Below are 14,698 nucleotides of genomic sequence, written 5' to 3'. Positions count from 1 at the left end.
AACGGCTTGGCTCTGTCTATAGAGAGTGTTGCAATTTGAAGACGGAATCTCTAGAGCTTCCGACGGCCGGTTTAGCATCGTGTATGGGAGACAAAAGGGTTATGTCAAGATTAAGACTACAAGGCATCACGGAAGGGCTGTTCGGAGAGTAAGGTAGATGGGCAGAAACAGAGCTCCAGTCCCAACATTTTCAAAGTTCATACGCTAAGTTCGGTTTGTGTTTGTCTTGTGTAGTAGTCCCTCCATTCATATTGGGGGTTAGGCGTAGAGCTGACAACTCTGCACTGTAAAAAAAAAAAATGTCAAGAAACAGCAATATAAGGCCATGGATGTTCCCAAGATAAAATATTCCGGAGGTAAAATAGTCCCCCGTTCGGATCTCCGGGTGGGGACTACTTTGGGAGGTCCCTGGACTAAGGATAAGATCTACGTTAGGAATAAGGATATTAAATTAGCCACCTGGAATGTTCTGAGCCTTTACCGGCCTGGGGCATTTCAGTGTACAGTTAATGAGATAGTTAAGTATAAATTAGATGTAGTAGCTGTCCAGGAAGTTAGGTGGCCAGGAGAAGGGAATTGTAAAACTAAAAATTATACTTTTTTCTATGGTGGTACTGAAAATCATAATTTTGGAACAGGCTTTTTCATAAATAATAGAATTATCTCGGATCTTAAAACAGTAGAATTTATTAATGATAGTATATCATATGCAGTTTTACAGGGTAGGTGGTGTAAAATTATTTTAATAAACATACATGCACCAACGGAAGATAAAGATGATAATACTAAAGATGATTTTTATACAGAGTTAGAACAGGTCTTTGATAAATTTTCTCAGTATAGTATGAAAATTCTGTTAGGTGACTGTAATGCACAGATTGGCAAAGAAGAGACATTTAAACCCACGATTGGTAAAGAAAGTCTTCATGAATTAAGTAATGATAATGGTATAAGATTGATTAGTTTTGCAACCTCAAAGAATTTAATTGTGAAAAGTACCACTTTTAAACATAAAGATATCCATAAATATACCTGGTCTTCTCCAGATGGTAAAACTCATAATCAGATAGATCATATTCTCATTGATAAGAGAAGGCATACTAGTATAATTGACGTTCGTACACATAGAGGTGCTGACTGTGCCAGTGACCATTATTTTGTAATTGCTAAATTAAGAGAAAGACTCTCAGTGATAAATCATAAGCAACAAAATCTAAAAGTTATAAAATTTGATACAGGAAAGTTTACTGATGAAAGAATTAAGAAAGATTACCAAATTAAATTGTCAAATAGATTTGAGGTTTTGCAGGATTTAAATGATGATGAAAATATAAATGAAACAGACGTAAATAAGAATTGGGAGCACATACGTAATGCAATAGAATCAGCAGCTAAAGAAAGTATAGGATACCATAAAAAGAGAAAAAGTAAGCCATGGTTTGATAATGAATGTCATAATCTAATAGAAATAAGAAATTAGGCTAGACTTAGGTGCTTAAATAACTCTGATGATACAAATCTAAACAATTATAATAGAATAAAGCGAGAAGTTAACCGCACGTTTAGAAGTAAAAAAAGAGATTACTTGAAAAGAAAAATTAACGAAATTGAAACAAACAGCAAAAGTAAAAATGTCAGAGATTTATATAAAGGTGTAAATGAGTTTAGAAAGGGGTGGCAACCTAAAGTAAACTTGATAAAAGATAAAGACGGTGACTTTCTAGCTGACCCAAGCGATATTCTAAATAGATGGAAGAACTACTTTAATGACCTTTTAAATGTCCATGTAGGAGATAAATCAGAAGTGAATGAAGTACACACAGCAGAACCTTTAGTTCCAGAACCTAACTTGACTGAAGTTAAAGATGCTATTAAAAGGCTAAAGAATAACAAAGCACCTGGCATTGATTTAATACCAGCTGAGTTAATTAAATATGGTAGAAATTCATTAATATGTCAAATTCATAAATTAATTTGTTTAATATGGAATAAAGAAGAAATCCCTCAACAGTGGAAAGAATCCATAATTGTTCCTGTGTTTAAAAAAGGTGATAAAATGAACTGCAATAATTACCGTGGAATTTCTCTACTCTCAACAACATATAAAATATTATCTAACATTCTTTTAACAAGACTAACCCCATATGCTAATGAAATTATAGGTGATTATCAATGTGGATTTAAACGTAACAGATCAACTACAGATCAAATATTTCACATCAGACAGACACTTGAAAAAAAGTCGGAATATAATCAAAATGTCCATCAGCTATTCATTGATTTCAAAAAAGCATATGATTCGGTCAGAAGAGATAAAAAAAAAAAAAGTCGAGTTTGGAATACCTAAGAAGCTTGTTAGTATGATAAAAATATGCACCAATGAAACAGAAAGTAAAATTCGTGTGGGTATTAATATGTCTGACAAATTTACAATTCATGATGGGTTAAAACAAGGAGATGCATTATCTCCATTGCTCTTTAATTTTGCCTTAGAATAACAACTCATTTGAACCAGTTTCCAAATTCAAATACTTAGGAGTAATATTAACAAATGAAAATTATATTAAAGAGGAAATAAAAAACAGGCTTAATTCAGGAAATGCATGTTACTTCTCTCTTCATAAACTTTTGTCTTCTCGTTTAATATCTAAGAAACTAAAAGTTAAAATATACAAAACAGTAATTTTGCCTGTAGTATTATATGGATGTGAAACTTGGTCCCTTACATTGAAAGAGGAACATAAATTGAGAGTATTTGAAAATAAGATCCTTAGGAAAATCTTTGGACCTAAAAGGGATGAGGAGACAGGTGAGTGGAGAAGGTTACATAATTTAGAACTACATAATTTGTATTCATGTCCAGATATTATTAGAATAATTAAATCAAGAAGACTTAGGTGGGCAGGCCATGTGGCACGAATGGGAGAGGAAAGAGGACTTTACAGGATTCTTGTTGGGAAACCTGATGGTAAGAGACCTGTAGGAAGGCCAAGACGAAGATGGAGGGACAATGTTGAGATGGACCTAAGGGAAATCGGTAGGGATGGAAAAGAGTATATAGAACTTGCTCAAGATAGGGAAAGATGGAAGGCCTGTGTTGCTGCAGCCATGAACCTTCGGGTTTAAGAAGGCTAGGGAGTTAGTTAGTTATACGCTAAGTTCGGTGAAATTTAAGGGGAGACTATCTTTTCATTAACTTTGAATTATGTTTGCATTAAATGTGTGGATGAAATCATTTCACGTCTACAAGAAATGTGATTGATGCTAGAATACTTACGATGGCCTCATAACTAGTATAAAAGGCATATTGCAGTAGAGAAGACGTTTCTAAAATGGAAAAAATATTAAATTAGAATTAGAATTAGAAATTCCTTATTCATGGGCGAAGTTCAGCCTGTGGCTGCTCTACCACTTAACCCGCAAAATAGGTGTGGCTGTGGAGGCTTACGTGCTTGATTAGAGAGTTTCAGCCGTGCAGAATCGGCTGCACAGAGTTCGAGATTTTGTTTAAGTCCACTTTATGTACAGATAGGCTGTGCATCGAACTCGGAAACCCTTGATCAGAAGGCGACTAGTGAGCTTCACAGAACATTGTTCCAGCAAGATTTTTCTAAGCCCACACAAGCCACACCATGGCTATGCCAAGGCAGCCCTTTCCATATAAAACATATACTAATTTTAAGATGTCCCATGGCCAGCAAGGTCGCCAGACTTTTCCCCTTAGAGATAATTTGAAAGACGTGTTTTTCCTTACCGGCTGCAGAATATTGGAGAATTGAAGACAGCAGTCCGTTAAGAAAGTGATGTCTTTCCCCGGGATGTGGTTCAGATTTTCATGGGAAGCTTCCGAGAAGATATGCAAACCTGAATCGACGCCGGTGGAGGTCGTTTACCTGATGTCTTCAAAGCATAGACATGGTGTTTGGTGTTTCTTTAGCCGTAATGTGTTTGTATTGCACAGACAACATTACATTTTGACGAGAGGCTAGCGACAGCTGTAACAACTTTGCGATATATGCTAACAGCACCAAATCTGACCTGTCTAACCTATTCACATCTGCATTATCAGAAATAATAGGTTAGGCTGGGTGGGTACTGTTAGCGTATTATGCACAATAGGCAATAAATACGTGACTTCATAACTGTTAGTGCTGACATTCCTTCCAAATTGTTCAAGTTTTCGCTATTTGCTAGTTACATTTTGTGGACCCACCCTAAATATGTATTTTTTATAATTTTTATAAAATTTTCATATTTCCTGGCCATACAAAACAGAGATCTGTATAAAGCGGGCTTTGTCGAATCTACTATTATGATTATTTAATGGTTGTGCTACAGTGTCTATACGTTAATGAGACTAGATTCTTGTTTAAACTTGACTACTATTTGTATTGTTTGATAGCATTTGCTGCAATGGAGCTCATGAAATACATTCACACTGATAAAAACTAACACCAATTGTGCAATACATTCGACAGTGCTGCCATCTAAGTTGCAACTTCTAAGTTCTAGTCTAATCCTTCTAGCAATGTACAAATTTGCTAATCCTCATTCTGTATTCATCAATCATCACTTGGAATTCATTGAGTTCGTGGAAATCGCAGCAATTCAAAGCCTGCCTTCATCGTTAAACCATCCATCTTGTTCATATGGATATTCGCGAATGCTCAAGCTCCATTCGGCAGCTAATCTTTGTCGCTGTTCTTCACCTTCCTTTAGCGTTTCTCTTTTGTTTTTCGCCTGCGCACTTTTTTCCTCTTCTTCCAGAGCTCCCAGTTCCATTTAATAATAAAACAGGCTTTATGAACCCATTTGCATGATAAAGCTAGGGAAAGAATGAGGTGTTGAAGGGCGCTGCGCTTCGGGAGAATGCCGGTAGACGGAAAGAAGGAAGAAAAAAAAACGATCACCATAAAAGACTTAACAGATGCTATCAGTTTATGAATAATGTTGAAAGAAGAAAAAAGTCCTGCTAGACAAGACACTACAGAAAAGGAATATTGCTATGTTCTTAATGATATGGAGACTTCTGCCTGTGTATCAACGGGATGTGACACTTTGTCCTCATTTTATCGCGATGATAAGAAATTCTACCTTGTGGTGGTGGGAGGTTGTATTTCACAATGCTGATAAATTAGCTGATTTCCGTTTTATTTCTTGAAACAATGAGCATTCTTTTGTTTCTAGGCTTGATATAACAATATGGGTTTTTCAACATGCAAAGGGGGAGAGGGGGGCGATTGCTCCTACAACAATAATTCTTCATGAAAGGAAAACATTTTCTTTTAATTTCTTAGTCCGTGTAACTCTTGAGAATCAAACTTTTTTGATTTGAGGGACGAGCCTAAGAGAACCCACTCTCTTTTCAGAGAACATAAATGTATGTTATTGTTATTACTACTATTAGCACTACCACTAGCTGTAGTAAAACATTAAGATTGATTGGTTGATTGATTTGCTTTATTTTACTTCGCTTTTTGTCCCACGTTTGGCTAATTTGCGAAGATGGTAATGATGTGATGAAATTGATGAATGGACACTCACAAACATCCATGCCCAGGCTGGGATTCGAACCCGGAACCCCTGGGATCGTAAAACATTAAGACAATGTAATAACTGCATAGTAAACAGCTTACACCATATACAGAGCATAATCTCTTCCTAGAAACATTCATAGTTCCACTGTTCATTCTAAACTTCATTTGTTTCCCTTTTTCGAGTTAGCAGCTTTTATGGAACTACGTGGGTGAATCAAATATAAACGGGAATTTATTTCTTACTTGCAGGGAACGTGTGGTGGAGTCCTGTGGCCTTGAGGTGATGATAGTGGGTGTATCTGGAGTCTGTTCCTTCCCTGGAGTCCTTGTCAACTTCTAACATCAGTCAGTAGCAGGAGGTACACCCGTCCATTACGCAACGCACAATTATCAAATTTCTTGCAAACGAAGGGGTAAAACCAAGTGAAATTTTGACCAGACTTCGAGCACAGTTTGGTGAGTCCACCCTTTCAAAGACCCGTGCGTATGAATGGCACAACATGTTTTTGGGAGGACGGGAAACTGTGGAAAATGAGTCATCAACGGCGGCCACTCAAGAAAACATTCTGGCTGTTCAGGACTTGATTGAAGGTGACCATCGCTTGACAGTCAGTGAAATTTCATCTGCAGTGGGCATAAGAACTTGCGCTACAGAAAAATCGCTTCGAGATGGGTCCCACGCCTCCTCAGTGAGGAGCAGAAAAAGGTTCGACTGGAAATCTCTCAAAGGCTCCTAGTTCGTTATGAGAGAGAAGGGGATGAATTTTTGCACCGTCTTGTCACCTGTGATGAAACTTGGGTCCACCACTACACACCAGAGTCAAAACAGGCCAGCAAGGAGTGGCGGAAAAAAGAAGATGCTGGGCCAGTCAAGGCCAAAAGCCACGCATCAGCTGGGAAGACTCTTGCCACAGTTTTCTTGGGATTTCAGAGATGTCATTTTTATTGATTATCTTCATGAAAGAAGAACAGTAAATGCTGCTTATTATTGTCAACTTCTTGAAAGTGTTAAGGCTGCTTATCGGACCAAACGACGTGGTACACCCATCAGAAGTGTTCTGCTGCTTCATGACAACGCCAGACCTCGCACAGCTGGTGCAACACGTGACAAACTGGACGAAATTCATTGGACACGACTTGAACATCCTGCATACAGTCCCCCTGTGAATATCACTTGTTTGGACCCCTGAAAGAAGCACTCGGAGGTAAGCGTTTTCAGGATGACTCAGAAGTGGAAGAGTTCGTGCGCAATTGGCTGCACACACGACCGAGAACTTTTTGGGACAGAGGGATTGCCAAACTCCCCATCCGCTGGCAAAAGTGCATTTCAGTTCAAGGGAGCTATGTAGAAAAGTAATTACTTTGTTTTGTATTTGTATTTTGTTTCAATAAATTATGAAAAATGAATTCCCGTTTATATTTGATTCACCCTAGTAATATTTATATTCTATAAATCAGTGGCGGAGACTGGGTGCCAAAACTGGTGGTCATAAAATGTTTATTTTCTCTTCGTAGACAAGGCTTAGCATTAGTAGGTCATAGTGGAGGGCAAACTATGGCAAAGAAGGCTGAAACTGCCCCTTGTCTCCGCCACTGCGCTGAAAATTTACCTCAAATTTATATCGATCTGTTTACTCGATCCGTCCACCCTGTTAGAAATTACAGTAATTTTCCGTTAAATTTTTACAGTCTTCCCGTTAATTTACAAAAAAAGAAATGAAAACAGAAAGAAGGTCACAAATACGATCATTTTTAGGCAAGATTATACAAAATAGGTAATATTATTTTCCTGAGCTGGCAACACTGCGTCTTGCTTCTAATCCTCAAAGGGATGGACACACTGACGCCAGTATCGCTAGTCCAAGCCCTTGATAACAAAATGACATCGTGATAAGTCGATTGCCAATTCTATTTAGTGTATACATGATAATTGTTCGGGTCAAACGTTGCCCTTGCTAAGGGCACATTTATGAATACATCGGATGAGGTCCACCTACCGTGGCCGTAAATCTATATTTCCTTGCGTTACGCACTGTACGCACGTCATATCGGGACAACAATTATCAGCAGAAATTGGATGGTTACGCATACAATGAATCAGTCCTGAGCTAAACATCCCGTACTTTTTTTTCTTTTAAAAAAAATATATCCAGCGGAACTGCAACATGCATGAAATATGACCTGGATATTTGCTGACCTGGCAGCCAAGCGGTGATGATACGCACAAAAACCGCTTTGGGGGGTCGATAGCTTGTGATGCGTGAAGCCATTCCACACATGACGTTGGGCACCGAACCGGAGCAGATTTTTTTAGAGGGTGATTTGAGGCTGGCGTCGCCACAGGGGGGAAGGGGGATGATAATTAAGGCTATCAATTTTCAGTTGGGTGTTTTGGGATGTTAGCCGGAGGAACAAATAAATCGTTACTCTCTGATGGCGAGTTAGATTAAAGTGACAAGTTTAAGGAACCTCTTAGTGATATACAGCTTCAGCTACACAGCACAAATGTTGAAGGATGTCTGGATCAGATTATGGATATCCAGTGGATGTCCATCAGATATCCAGTTTTGGATGTTTATTGGACATACAATGGACACCCAAAACTGGATATCCAATGGACGTCTCATGGATCTGACATTGGACATTGTGGATGTCCTATGGATATTCATTGGAGATTCGTGCTGTATGGGGATGGAGTTACACGTCGGGCTAGTGAATGACAATTAAGAATCGATCATCAAAAACTCTATCTGAAAACGCTGTTTTACTTCATCCTTCATCTCCAGATAGCGTTTGAAATAGTGTGCATGTTTTTAGGAAGGGCTGTGGTATAATGGGGGTAAGTCATCAATTGAGACCCTCCGTGGTGAAATGCTTGTGGCGGCTAGATACCGTGAGCGACACGTTTAGTTGCATTTCATAGAAATCGGTCAATACACTTTGATTCTACAATGACGAACGGGGTCACTGCGACAGGTAGGACAGACGTGGGCTCTAGCCTACCGTAAAATTACCTTTGCCCACCCTCCAGCCTACTCAATTAGACTACAAGAGAAATTTTCTGGATTATTTATAATGGAGTAAGAATTACTCAGAGGGCTAAAGAGATAAGAGAAGAAGAGGATGAAAAAGAAACAAAGGGGAACAGTGGGGACAGAAAAAAATGGACAGAAGGGGCGGAGAGAAAAAGGTGAAAGTATAGAAAGATATAGTAGAGAAACAGGAGAAGAAGGAGGAGAGAGTTATGTAGAGACAGTGAAAGGTAGAAACAGAAATAAGAAAGGAGAGACAGAAAACATATAGAAATGTGTACGCAAAGTGAGGCAAGAAATAAAAAAACGTGATGAAAGATAAACTAGGAAACGTGTAGAGAAAATGAGAAATGGAGAGATGAAAATGTGGAAAGGTGAAGTGGGTAAGAAAGATAAAACAGTGTAAAACAGAGAGAGTAATATATATGTGGAAACTTAAAGAAAGACAGTGTATTAAATGTAAAAACGTGGAATGTAGCTACACAGTAAGAAAGATGGAAAAACTTGTAAAGAAGGAGACAGCAAGAAAAATAGAAACATGGTAATACAAAATGAGTAAGAATGATAAGAACTTGAAAAGAGATAGAGATATATAGAAACGAGGAAAGAAAGGAAGAGTAAGGAAGATAGAACCGTGGAAAGAAAAAAGAGAGGAGAAAAAGTGGGGAATAGAGGAAAATGTGATTCTTAATAGCCATGACAACCGAAGAAGAGTTCACCTGAAAATTATTCGTGCATACTTGATCCCACCCGAAAGAAATTCTCTGGTAACGACGCTTTTAACAGGTTTTAACAGAAAATGAGGCAAATAATCGTGAAGTTAAATGACTTGGTGATGACTTCTGTGTATATTTTCGATATATTTTCTGTATTTTCTAAAGCCACTGTGGAAATGTACAGCCACTGCATTCAACATGACATCTTGCACGGCACATATTAGTGCATATGGTACGGAGTCAGCCCCAACGCGAGTGAATGCCCATCGGAAAAGCGATATCGCAAAGAACGGGAAGATTAATCGCAGATATCGGCCAGCGTAGTTTATCGATTATTGCAGAACCCTGGGCGTTTCGACCGTCCCGCGTTTCAAACTCGGACCTCCGATTTCCCGATACATCTTGGCACCGGTACGCCGTCTGAAGGGGAGAGAGACAAATGGACTTGAAAAATGTTCTAACGAACGTTATTCCCCCAAACGAGGAAAACTTGAAAATCTATAGACAGCTTCTTTCTTGCGCCAGTAGTGGGTCATTTCTTGTGTTTTTCTCATTTCTAAACTGTTCGTCTGTCTCCTCTCTATATCTACCTCCTTCTCTCTCTATCTCTGTCATTCCCTCTTCCTCTCTCTACCTCTCTCTCCTTCCCTCTTCCTCTCTCTCCTTCCCTCTTCCTCTCTCTACATCTGCTTCCTTCTCTCTCTACCTCTCTCTCCTTCCATCTTCCTATCTCTACATCTGCTTCCTTCTCTCTCTACCTCTGTCTCTCTCCTTCCCTCGTCCTCTCTCCACATCTGCTTCCTTCTCTCTCTACCTCTCTCTCCTTCCATCTTCCTCTCTCTACATCTGCTTTCTTTTCTCCCTACCTCTCTCTCTCTCCTTCCCTCGTCCTCTCTCTACATCTGTTTCCATCTCTCTCTACCTCTCTCTCCTTCCCTCTTCCTCTCTCTCTACATCTGCTTCCTTCTCTCTCTACCGCTCTCTCTCTCCTTCCCTCTCCCTCTCTCTCTACATCTGCTTCCTTCTCTCTCTACCGCTCTCTCTCTTCTTCCCTCTTCCTCCCTCTACATCTGCTTCCTTCTCTCTCTACCTCTCTCTTCTTCCCTCTTCCTCTCTCTCTACATCTGCTTCCTTCTCTCTGTACCTCTCTCTCTCCTTCCCTCTTCCTCTCTCTACATCTGCTTCCTTCTCTCTCTACCTCTCTCTCCTTCCATCTTCCTATCTCTACATCTGCTTCCTTCTCTCTCTACCTCTCTCTCCGTCCATCTTCCTATCTCTACATCTGCTTCCTTCTCTCTACCTCTCTCTCCTTCCCTCTTCCTCTCTCTACATCTGCTTCCTTCTCTCTCTCTGCCTCCCTCTTCTTTCCTCTTCCCCTCTCTACATCTGCTTCCTTCTCTCTCTACGTCTCTCTCCTTCCCTCTTCCTCTCTCTCTACATCTGCTTCCTTCTCTCTCTACCGCTCTCTCTCTCCTTCCCTCTTCCTCTCTCTCTACATCTGCTTCCTTCTCTCTCTACCTCTCTCTCTCTCTCCTTCCCTCGTCCTCTCTCTACATCTGTTTCCATCTCTCTCTACCTCTCTCTCCTTCCCTCTTCCTCTCTCTCTACATCTGCTTCCTTCTCTCTCTACCGCTCTCTCTCTCCTTCCCTCTTCCTCTCTCTCTACATCTGTTTCCTTCTCTCTCTACCGCTCTCTCTTTTCTTCCCTCTTCCTCTCTCTACATCTGCTTCCTTCTCTCTCTATCTCTCTCTCTCCTTCCCTCTTCCTCTCTCCACATCTGCTTCCTTCTCTCTCTCTCTCTCTCTCTCTCTCTCTGCTTCCCTCTTCCTCTCTCTCCATCCCTCCGTTGTCGCATTTTGCTGCATGTCTTATCTTCTCACTTTCATTTTTCGAATTTTCTTTGCATTTCCGTCTTGTCGTTACTTGTCATATGTTACCTCCTTTTACCGTCTCTTCTTGTTTTCCCTTCTCTGTTCATTTATTAGACTTCGTTTGTTGCCTCTTTTCAATGACTTGTCCTCCTTTGCTTTCTCTGCATGTACTTCATTTGATCTTTTGTTTCTCACTTGTCTTCTCTTACACGAATTCTCAGTATCTTTGTCTTCTTTTATTTTTACTTCTAGTTTAATTTTGTTCCTTTGTTGCCTTTGGACCAGTAAGCCATGTTTGTTTGTTAGTGCGAGTTTGTACTACTTTATGCACAGAAAGGCTAGTCGGGACTGGACCTAGAGTTTTGTGGGATTCAAACCACTATGTACCTCCACCAGGTATCGAATGTGGGGCCTCTTGATTACAAGGCGACGGCATTACCACTACGTCATCGGAGAGGCTTGGAGTCTACAATGGTCTATGGAAAGTCTCTGCGTTATATTGTCTTGTGTTTTCACTCCCTTTTCATATATTTCCCCCGCATTTGTAATCTCCTGTCATTCAGTTGTGTTCATTCTTTTTCTCTCTTATAGAATTTCGGTGGTCGAGTCACTGGTTCGGGTTCCAGCTAATGCGCTTGCCCTTTGAGATAAAAGCGACTTAAAAAAGCCAAAGGAACAAATCGGTTAATAATCTTTTTAGATCTATATCTTTCCTCTTTCTCTACTTTTCTCCTCTCTATTTCTCTTTCTTTTCTTTTAGCTCCTCAAGATTTTCATCAATCGTTCGCTCTACATTTCTCTATTTCACTCCATCTCTCATAGTTCTATTTCCCTCTGCCTTTCTTCCTCCTAATTTCTATCTCCTTTCTCTCCGAATCTTATTTCTACATTCTCTTTCTTTCTCTCTCTCTCTCTTTCTCTAATTCCATCTTTCTCCCTATATTTCTCCCTTCTTCTCTCTATCTCTCTCTCCCCATTTCTATCTCCTGTATCTCCGCACCTCTTCTACTTCCTCTCTCTCTCTATATTTCCCTTCCTCTCTCTATCTTCCTCGCCATGTATATCTCCTACGCTTCCAACCCTTTTCTACATCCTTCCTATCTCTCTCTCTCTCCCCGTCTATCTCTCGCTCATTTACTTTGCTGTTTATTTACCATTTCTTTCTTAGTTAGAACTGTTCACAAATTTCTCAAGACATCATAACTTCTCAACGCCTCTTCTCTGTACTGACCTTGTCTTCTTCAGCTCTTTACAGCATAATTAAAGCAGATGAGAAAAACAACAACTCAGAAACGAATAACCAGGCAGGTTATTCGTGGTAATTATTGGTAACAATGATGAGTATGTTACTCCAGAGGTACCAGATTTTTCATCTCGTTGCTTCAGCTTGAAATTAAGAAATGACTAGCTAATGACGAAGAAAAGTTGGGATTCATGCTGTATAATTGAAAACTTTATATCCGTGGGTGTGGCCATAGTATTCTTACAAGAAGTGGGCTGGTCTGGTAGAGGAATAAGCAAAAAGAGGAACATGTTAACTGAAACAAAGAGGCACAGAGGAGAATTCCTCCACCATTACCAGAGGAAAGATCTCATCTGTAGTTTTTGTCCGCTTGTAGTACTTCAGAGGTAGACGTTAAAGACGGTATTACACCTGAATAAGTGCCGGTAAATTCATCTCTACAAAACAAGCAGAATTGTCTGAAGAGAAAGCTACTGATGGCAAGAAATAGAAATCTTCTCTTTTCTTTGTCCTGAATGTTTCTTGGTTTCCTCTTCGCATTGATCTGACGGAATCTCTTCTGCTAATTGGGGCATTTTTTTCAAGTTCATATTTTTTTAGGTTTCTTGGAAGTTTTAAAGATGATCGATCGGCTGTTGATACACACTCCCAAACCTCTATCTTTCCTCTGTTTTATTCTCCTCTCTCCCACCTTTTCGTCTCCTCTATATTTTTCTCCATCCTTGTCTCTCCTTTTCTCTATCTCTCTATGTTCCTTCCTTTCTCTCTCTCTCTCTCTCTCCCATGTATCTCTTCCCTTTAATTTTTATACATCTCTGTCCATTTCAACGTATTTTCATCCTCTCTCGCCCATTCTCTCTTACACTCTCCATCTTTTTCCTTTCCAACTTCTTTATCTCTCTCTCCATCTTGTTTCTTTCTATCTCTCGCTTTTCTCTCTGTGTTTCTAATCTCTATTTATGTCGATATATCTGTGCTTTATCTCTCTTTTCGTCCTTTTTCTCGTTCCCCCTCTCCCTCACTTTATTTATCTTTCCTTTTCCTATATCTCTGTACCATCCTTCATGTCTCTACTTGTTTCACCTATCTATCTTCCTCCTGTTACAAGTTACTTATGGAATACACACACACTCCACTGGTTATTACCTAAATTTCATTGTGACTAACTTCTACACCTTTTGACGAAGGTCAGATTTCACAAGAATACACCACACTAACAATGAAATAACGCAGATCATAGTTCTTGTGCTGCTTTCACAACATCATGGACAAGAAAAACAAACATTTCCAACGCCAAGACAGTAGGGTAGATGACATCGAATACAGTACTTTCGCCTTCTCTAGAGAATGCTCTTTGTGTTTCTTTTCCTATCCATTTATAATTATCTCGTGTGCTTACACAACTGTTGTCGTTTCATTTACCTTGCTTTTCCTGTGCCTTCACTTTGCATTATGTTCTTATGGCATTCGATTTTGATTCGCCCTAATTTCCTTGTCTCTATATTCCATATACTTACATTATATTTGTCTTTGTCTTCGAACTTCATACGATTTTTTGTTCCCTTTTCTTCTATATTCATTTGTTCTTTATTTTCCCGACTTCTATTTCGTTTGTCTTCTCATTTACTTTTTGTAGTTTGTGTTCATATCAATTGTATTATCTGTGCATACATTTTCGATGTTCTCCTAAATACATATGTGCTTTTCCTTTTTTCGTTACTGCATCATTTCTTCCTAGAATCTCACATTGACATTATGTTTCCCCCCTCTATACTGTGCATGTGTGTATACGACAAGGAAATCCTGTATTGTAATCTTAAATATACAGAGAAAGGAAGGTTAGGTACACGAGACCTTCTGCTTATTGTGCACAGCGGCAATGCAGTGCTGCCATCTGGGAGTAGTCACTGAAGTTCTGTTGCCTCCGTCGAACTTATAATTCCGAATTGTTTCCTTGAACATTGCGCTGCCAGTTTCCACTAATTGAGAGTTCGCCTGGAGCTTGTCCAGGAATCGGCATGGAACGTTTTGGAAGTTCTCCTGGAGTTCCAGTCGCGGGAAGATGCTTGGGGATTTGATGACGTAATTAGGGAAGATGACACGGTGCATAGGGCATGTACCTTTGCTCTCTTTTTACTAGATGTCTGTGCCGTGTTGATGAGAGGAAATGTCTACGTGTCTGTTGACGCTAAAAATAACTCTGCTTCTGAGGACGTTGTTGAAAGCTTAAAATTAGCAGAGCACATGATGGAAGGGTCTTTGGGTCGAGCCCTGTAAAGTCCTGAGTTCCTGTAAACT

Source organism: Lepisma saccharinum, chromosome 25 (genome assembly GCF_977018435.1).
Source record: "Lepisma saccharinum chromosome 25, izLepSacc3.1, whole genome shotgun sequence".
Taxonomy (NCBI): Eukaryota; Metazoa; Arthropoda; class Insecta; order Zygentoma; family Lepismatidae; genus Lepisma; species Lepisma saccharinum.
This window is presented reverse-complemented; position numbering follows the sequence as displayed.